Below are 7,979 nucleotides of genomic sequence, written 5' to 3'. Positions count from 1 at the left end.
TCAATTAGCCATTAGCTAACACAATGTAGCATTAGAACACAGGAGTGATGGTTGCTGGAAATGTTCCTCTGTACCCCTATGGAGATATTTCATTAAAAATTTCCAGCTTGAATAGTCATTTACCACATTAACAACATCTACACTGTATTTCTGATGAATTTAATGTTATCTTCATTGAAAAAAAAAGTTTTTCTTTCAAAAAATAGGGATATTTCTGAGTGAGCCTAAACTTTTAAACGGTAGTGTACATACTGATGTCAGTGTAGGCCTCTAAAATCCAGTATGGGTTAAGCCTTTAGCTATGAGGGGATTTATACATGTCATTTATTGTACAGTATTAACACATACATCTTTCCCTATAAAGACACAGTTTCTGTTAGTTTTGCTGTAGTGTATTTTACTGTGTTGAGGTTACTGCATGACCTCTTAATGGCTGCCCACTGGAGTTCGGTCTGCTAGCTGTCCCCTGCAAATAAATGGACAGCTCTATTTCAGTGTGTCTTGTGCATGTTGTGTGAGAAAAGTCGTCATAGGGAAGTCTCGCCACTCGGCAGCCATCTTGGTAATGACCCAGGCAATTATTTTGAGCGAACAGGACCAGGTCCTGATCTGAGTGAAAACCAGATCGGGACCTGTGATGACTTTGCCACACAATAAGATTTAAAAAGTGTTTTTCTCCAACAAGTTATACTTTAATTACACATACACACAGTTTGAGACACGACAGGAGTCAGTGTTACAACTCAATTGACTGCATGTTTCCTGCTTTCAGCTGTTATAAAGCAGATAATCATCTTTTTGACAGGAGTGACAGGGCATGTGTGTGACAGAAGTCTCTCATAGATTTGAATTCAGGTTTATTTATGTGGTGAGTCTCTATTGTAACTCTGGTGGGAGCAAGCGGGATGTTAAATCAGGCAACTGGTATATAAATATTGTAACTAGCGTAATGCTGCATAGAAAAGATGGACTCATGAACATGGTTAGTGTTCATTTTTAAACGATGGTCCCATTTAGTGTAGACTAGTGTATAAAGTAGGGTATGTTTAAGGATGGCTACCTTGTGATTAGAGTTTGCTAAAATATTGTCATGTGAACTGTCCTCGAGTTCTCAACCTGATCGACCCTTTGCTCATTTTTCCCAGTTTCTAGGGTCCAAGATGATGAAGGCCACATTCTAAACTCGAGGCTTCAAACCAGGAATCCGCAAACCAGTACGTAACACCACAGTTACTACGTCCATCTTTTATATACAGCGTACAGCTCAACAATCTCTCTTCACAATCACAGATTACCCCTTTAATAAACACTTATATAAAGTTGCAATATAACATTTTATAAAACATCTGTTAAATGTTTACTATTTATAAAGGCTCAGTAGGTGTGGCTGTGGTGGTGTTAAACAAAAATTTGTGGCATAAAATGGGGAAAAACAATAAAGTTTCCCATCACTAATATGTAACCAGTGGACTATCGTTGGTAATCCATGCTCATTTTAATTTCTGTGCATTTGTGGGTCAATATATAATTGCGGGACTTTTTGTAACATAGTTGACAGGTATCATAGTTGACATTTTTGTTGTTTTCAGACCTAAAATCGACATGGCTGCCTATAACCAAACACCACATGGCATTTTTAGAGAAAGATTCTTCTAAATATTATATATACAATTGAGTGAAATTGAAATTGAAAGTCATTTCTAAAGATATTGTAGTAAACCTGTTGACATACGATAAATCCACACTTGACTCACCCACTACTTTATATTAAATAACTCAGAAAGCCTTGGAGTCTTGCCAGTCTTTCCTTCAGGAGGAAATGACATCATGTGGAGCAGGTCATGTGATCTGGAATTAACACACTTCCTTGAGAGGTGTTTTTGTAATGAGTAACTTAATTGAAAGTGATTTCTTGGACACAGATGTAATTTGTTAATTTCCATATAAAATTTGATATATTGCCAAAAAGAAATATCTGTCATGATTATCTCAACTTAATAAAAAGAATGCAATCAAAGCTATTTTTGAATAAGCTCATTTTATTATTGTTTAGCTAATTAGAAGGTGGTTGTTATTAAATTCGGATGGTTATTTAGTTGACATTTTAGTGATATCCAGTCATTTTTTATTCATAAGTAACTGTTTCCATAATAAATATTCATGGAATTTGTAAAGACATGATCATAATGAACAAAAAAAATTAAATTTTTTTTTACTTTTAATAAAAATGTATACAAGATATTTCCCATGGACTTCAAAAGTCCCTCAATTATATATTGACCCTTATTTATTTTTCTTTGTTTAGCAATTTTTAAACTGTCCTTACCTCACATGCTTGGTATATATATATATATATATATATATATATATATATATATATATATATATATATATATATATATATATATATATATATATATATATATATATATATATATATATTATGCACAAACTGATGACTTGTCCTTTTGTCCATTTAGAATAGAATATCATCATTGTCTAACTACAGCAAAATTAAGTTTTCATCAATTCCTCGCTCTATTGTATAGAACAATGAATAAAAACAAAGTATATCTAACCAAGAATAAAGCAGCAGGAACCTAAAAAATAAGAAAAAGCACACAGGCAGCTTTAAAAATGTACAAATCTTTAAGAATAGCCTGTAAAATATTATTAGAATAGGTTGTAAAGTAAAATCTATTGTTTCAATATATATGTCCATAAATGCAGAAGAGAAACGGGACAAATAAATCTACAGTACAAAACATTGTAGTCACATGTGAATCAGTGTTATTCCAACACTTTCTCTTTTTGAAGCTTTGTCTATCAGTCACAGAAAACAAAAATGCTCTAAAAAACAAATCACTGAATAGTTGATGGTTCTTTTTGTGCCATGCGACTAACTGATTAATCAGCTGGTCGTCTCCACAGGGGTCCTGGTGTAACTGGGCATGTTGGCTGAAACAGACTCCCCAGGATGGTTGGAGCTGCCCCCTCTGGTTTCAGGCTCCAGGTGCTGAGGAGGCACCAGCAGAGGAAGGTGAGTGTGTAAATAATGCAGGCAGGCAGCAGATTCAGGGGCTGTGACAATGAGTCAGCAGCTACACAGCGGGGGGAGCTTTGCTGAGAGTGTTCCCGGACCAACAAACACTCATGCACACTTCACTGCACTGAAACATAATGGACGGATCTTAGTGATGATGCATGCCTTACGTGTTCAAGAATAGCATCTGTTTATTTGCTACAGCCACAGAAAATAGCTCCAGTGTTCGGGGCTCGTTTCTGACTGGCACAGAAATTACCTAAAAAGACTGCCAGACTTAATGATTAGTTTATTGATTTGCCTGCTTTGCTGAAACTGCATATTCATGCTCCTTAATATGAGGAGATGGAGGAGGACTGAGGAGTGAGGATGAATGATGAAGCAGTAATTCACAGACATTAACACCACCTGGGTCGCAAAGTATTACTAAACAATTCCATTTTTAAGCACCAATATTTGAATATTTTCAGCGCTGGGACAATGTTGTGACTTTAAATTCCTGTCTCCAAATACCTGAACTCTTTGTAAAAATGACACATTCTGCCTCAAAGTGATCCGAGTATTTGCAAAAACAAAAAGCAGCATTTAACTACAGTCAGGTGATGCAGCAGGAGGTAGTACAAAAAGCCCTGATTTTCCACTCTTCCACAGATCTGTCCTCTGCGGGGGTTCGGTCTAATAAACTGCTGAAGCCTTGCTTTCCTTGAGGACTGCAGCTACAGTATGAGGGCATGTGCAGAGGGCACAGTAGCTGCAGTGGCTGGCGGTAAGAGTGCGCTGTCTTTACTGAAAGAGATTATGAGACATAAGAGAAAAAGCTTCAGACGGAATGAAAGGGATGCAAATATGGCACAGATATTTTACCTGTTACTAAGGCATAAATATTACAAGACACTGTCAATGAGAAACATGTATTGTTTTCTTAAGGGGCTGTACAAAAATTATTGAATTAAAGAGGATGAAAAATGTGCTTTTCTGTGGATTGACATGGTTGCATGAATATTTACATCCGTTAATTCCATTAGTTTGATGGGAACAGACCATTTGGGTGAAGGTTAGTGAAACTTTGGATTCTGTATTTTAGATAGCTATTTTTCTTCATCGTAATGAAACTGATGTATGTTTTTTAGGTATATCAGAATGTTACTAAACTTCCAAACTTAAATGTGACCCAGGCTGGATGACAGTCAGTGGCTTTTACATGACAACAGTGTGCTGCATTTAACTGTACACGAGCATTCCCAATGCAACGTTTTTGTGTTTGCCCATGTCGACACATTTGAATTCTCAGAAATCTAGTTATTTATAGAACCTTAATTAATGGGATTCATTCCCATTCTAGACAACAATACTATCAATGTTTGTAGGTTGCTGCTGTGAGTCTGAATAGGAAAAGAAACTAAATAAATAAATAAAAAGTAGAACCAAACCAAAATGATCTTAGTCAATGAATCAAGCTTGAGGATGGAGACACACTGTGCCAAGATAGAAATATGCAAAAGAGTATGCTCTTACCAAAAATACCATTTGGAAAACATTGGATGGGGAGAGTTTGATATTTCCTGTGCAAGAATGATCTGCTACAGAAAGAAATCTGCGGTTGCTTAGATGAATAGAGTGGTTTAGGAAGGTAATTTGAGGTGTGGTGGGTGCTTCTGGATCTGGAAAATTGATATTAATAGTACTCCTTCTTATTCCCTTTACTTCTCCCAGTTTTAAGAAACCTGATTAGGTTAGCTGGAGCCCTGTGAAAGAAACCAGGATATTGTCGTATTTACGCATCTTATCCTGAATTCATACCAAGCGATAATCACCACAACTGTTTGTACTAATCTATTGCCCTATCTATTGCACAGTGCTGTAGAATGGTCTGGCTGCACCTCATTATCTTCCTTCTATAGAGGAAAACACACGCTCTGACGTGTTTGTATTTCTTTAAAGCAGTCATGGATGTCTTGTTCAGGAAGGGGAGGAGAAAGATACATAAAGACACATGAAATTTGCAGCCAGTGGCAGGCTTCTACCCACAGTCTACATGTGGTGAGTCAGACTTCATAGCCAAACAAGGCCCTGCTCGTACGGAAATATTCTCTGTACTCAGAGAGACTGAAGTGGAGGACGTGTTTAATATTGACTGTCGCTCTTGTCTTCCATCTCTGCCAATGAGGTGGATGAGCCAAATCCGCAACACGATGTTAGCATTTTGTGCTGAGCCTGCCACAAGTTAAAATGCTCTCATTTGTAGTTGTCAGGGTCAAATTAATTTAAGATCAAACAGCAGTTAAACAGTTACAGGACTGTTTGATTAAACGGTTGGTTTGTGTTGTAAAGTCACATTAATAACCAGATTTCTTTGTGCTCCATGTATATGTCCTGAATATGATCAAAACTGGAAACAGCCTCATAACTTAGATACAGGTATTTATTTATCTATTTTTTTTCCTGACCATGGGCTGGCTGGCTGCATGGAAAACCTGCAGGGACTGCTCTCAGCAGAAAGCACTCTCTCCATTTGTCAACCTTTGACAAGCGCTCTCACCAGTGGAGCTGCCTGCACTGCAAAAAATGATCATTTTGACAAGTTATTTAGTCTCATATTAGGCTGTTCAAACTGCAGCAGAAATGTTGTGTCGGTTCATCATTTCGTTGTTCAGCAGATTAATGTACAACTATTGAGGTAATGTGGTTTTCAAGACAAAACTGAATTCAATTCATTGACTGGTTTCAGAGTCTAATGTGCATCGTGGTCTGTTCTCTGTCAGTGCACACTGGGAAAAAGAGTTTTGGACCAAACAACATTTGAAGATTTCATCATCAGCTTTGGAAAATCATGATGGACATTTTTAATTGATTCATTATGAAAGTAACTGGAAAATCAATCGATAATAAGAATCATTTTTAGTTGCAACATAAGTAGTAAATAAGGTATTTAAGTCCATCTCCCACCACGGCCGAGTGTTTACATTTTCTTGAGACAGGAAAAAACTGTTTCACTGATTCTCAGTACGCATTCCTTTATTTGCTGGCATATTCAGAGGAGACTGTGAGGATATTTTTTGCAGTGTGCACAACTCTCAACTGACCCACACGAGTCTTTACTGTAAATTCCACCAGCAGTCCAGTTAATGTGTCCTGGCCAGGAAAACTGACATGCTCCTCCATCATCGTACGGTATGTAATGGCTCTGCTGTACCAGGTCTGTATGTAGCACAACATGGACACCAGTTTATGTCCAACAATGTCTCTGCAGCTTCTCCTGTAACTTCAAAAGCTGCAAAAGACAACTTTTATCATCTCTCTCTTTTAGAGTGTTTTCACAGAAAACACAGCGGATGTTCAACAAGATCAGCCTTTAAAAGCAAGAGCAAGAGCAGAAGTCACAGATCAGCAGAGCAGAGCAGTTTGTTGTGAATGATGAATGAGTTTTACACTGTGGTGAAAGGGTAGAAGCTAGTGGAGGCGTCTGACTGGATCCTTCTTATTTAAAGGAATAGCTTGACATTTTGGGAAACACGTTTTGATGCGGATTTCCATCAACACCACTTTCATGCCTGTTCAGTGAACAGAAGCTGGCAGCTGGTTAACCTGATAAAATATCCTCACCAGCACCTCTCAAGTTTAGTATTTACATCTATCTTTTCTTATCATCTGGTATAATCTATATAAAACCAAAGCGTAGAAATAACAATAACAAACATAAAGAATTTTTTTGTATCCGAACACTTTCATTTCCTAAACAGAGGTGAAGTGAACATCATGATCTTCAGCCCTTGTGATCGTCATGAGTCTCGTCTAAATCCCTGCCAGCAGGTGACCTCTGTAAAACCACAACAGTCTGATTTTACACCTGTTTTATGCTGATCAGACAAAGAAGAATCACTGTGTTAATGACCTCTTTGAGCAGAGCCGGCATTATTTTCCAGTCTTTATGCTAACGGTATCAATACTGTCATCTAATTCTCAGAGTAAAAAAGATAACAAACACATTTCCCAAACTTTTAAACTCTTCCTTTAAGAGATAGCTGCTTTTCCCAGCAGTCACCCTGCTGGTTGTAACCACTAAACACCGTTTCTGGCCTCACGGTGACCTTTTGCTGGTGGCTCTAGTCAGCATCCACAGACGATGCTCAGGTTGTGTGTCTCAGCAGGGCCCTCGTGCTTCATGGTGATATCCTTTTGTGGTTTTGTATTTGCCGGCCTCCTTGAGCTCCGTGTGGTGATGTAATTGAAGCAGGAAGGTCACAGCGGCAGTTTCGTGGATGTTAAGTTTTGAATTTTCTCCCCCAGACAAGCGCGCTGACACTGCACACTGGGCAAGAGAAGCATGTAAACTGAGATCCACATCGCCTGATACCACAAGGACACGTCCAGCCCAGGAGCATTGATGACAGATTCTGCCAAGGCTGCTCAGAAAGGTAGCGTTTCATTGACAAATTCAGCTGTATGAAGTTAAAATAATTGAGCAGTTTATCTGGTGTTTTTAGGGGGGGTTGCAGCTAGTGTGCGTGGCTCTAGAGATATAAACGTAAATTAGTCCACCACTTTAGTGCAGACTTAAATACCTACACCACTGTAGTATGAACCGCTGTGACATTTCATGCAGACATTCATGGTTCCCAGACAATGAACCCTAATGACTCTGGTGATCAGCAGACTTTTCATTTAGCACCACCATGAGGTTTACCTCAGGGAACATATGTGTCACTTTTACGACCTGCAGAACTGTTCCCATCAGTCTCAGCTGTACTTTGTTTTAGTGCTAATCATCCATTTTTAACGTGATAAGATGCTAAACAAAGATGGTGCAGATAAAAAAAATTAACTTTTTTAGTTTAAGATGTGCCTGCAGGGGAATGCTAGACAAACAGACAGTGATTTTATAGTGACAGTGGTTTGTGCTGAAGTATTCTGTCGTCTGTTCTTTCAACAATGTCAT

The 7,979-nt window shown here is 38.2% G+C and overlaps 1 long non-coding RNA gene across 1 annotated transcript; it reads left to right on the top strand.

Annotated features, from left to right (window-relative positions):
• Positions 1–1,060: 1,060 nt before the first annotated feature.
• LOC118470131 (uncharacterized) lies at positions 1,061–7,510 on the top strand. Its single transcript, XR_004847159.2, has 4 exons — positions 1,061–1,214; positions 2,932–3,040; positions 3,695–3,809; positions 7,331–7,510. It is a non-coding gene; the product is annotated as an uncharacterized LOC118470131 (long non-coding RNA).
• Positions 7,511–7,979: the final 469 nt, after the last annotated feature.

The sequence above is a fragment of the Amphiprion ocellaris genome, chromosome 3 (genome assembly GCF_022539595.1).
Source record: "Amphiprion ocellaris isolate individual 3 ecotype Okinawa chromosome 3, ASM2253959v1, whole genome shotgun sequence".
In the NCBI taxonomy this organism is placed as follows: Eukaryota; Metazoa; Chordata; class Actinopteri; family Pomacentridae; genus Amphiprion; species Amphiprion ocellaris.
The sequence above is the reverse complement of the archived record's forward strand: the minus strand, read 5'-3'. Positions and strand labels throughout refer to the sequence as shown.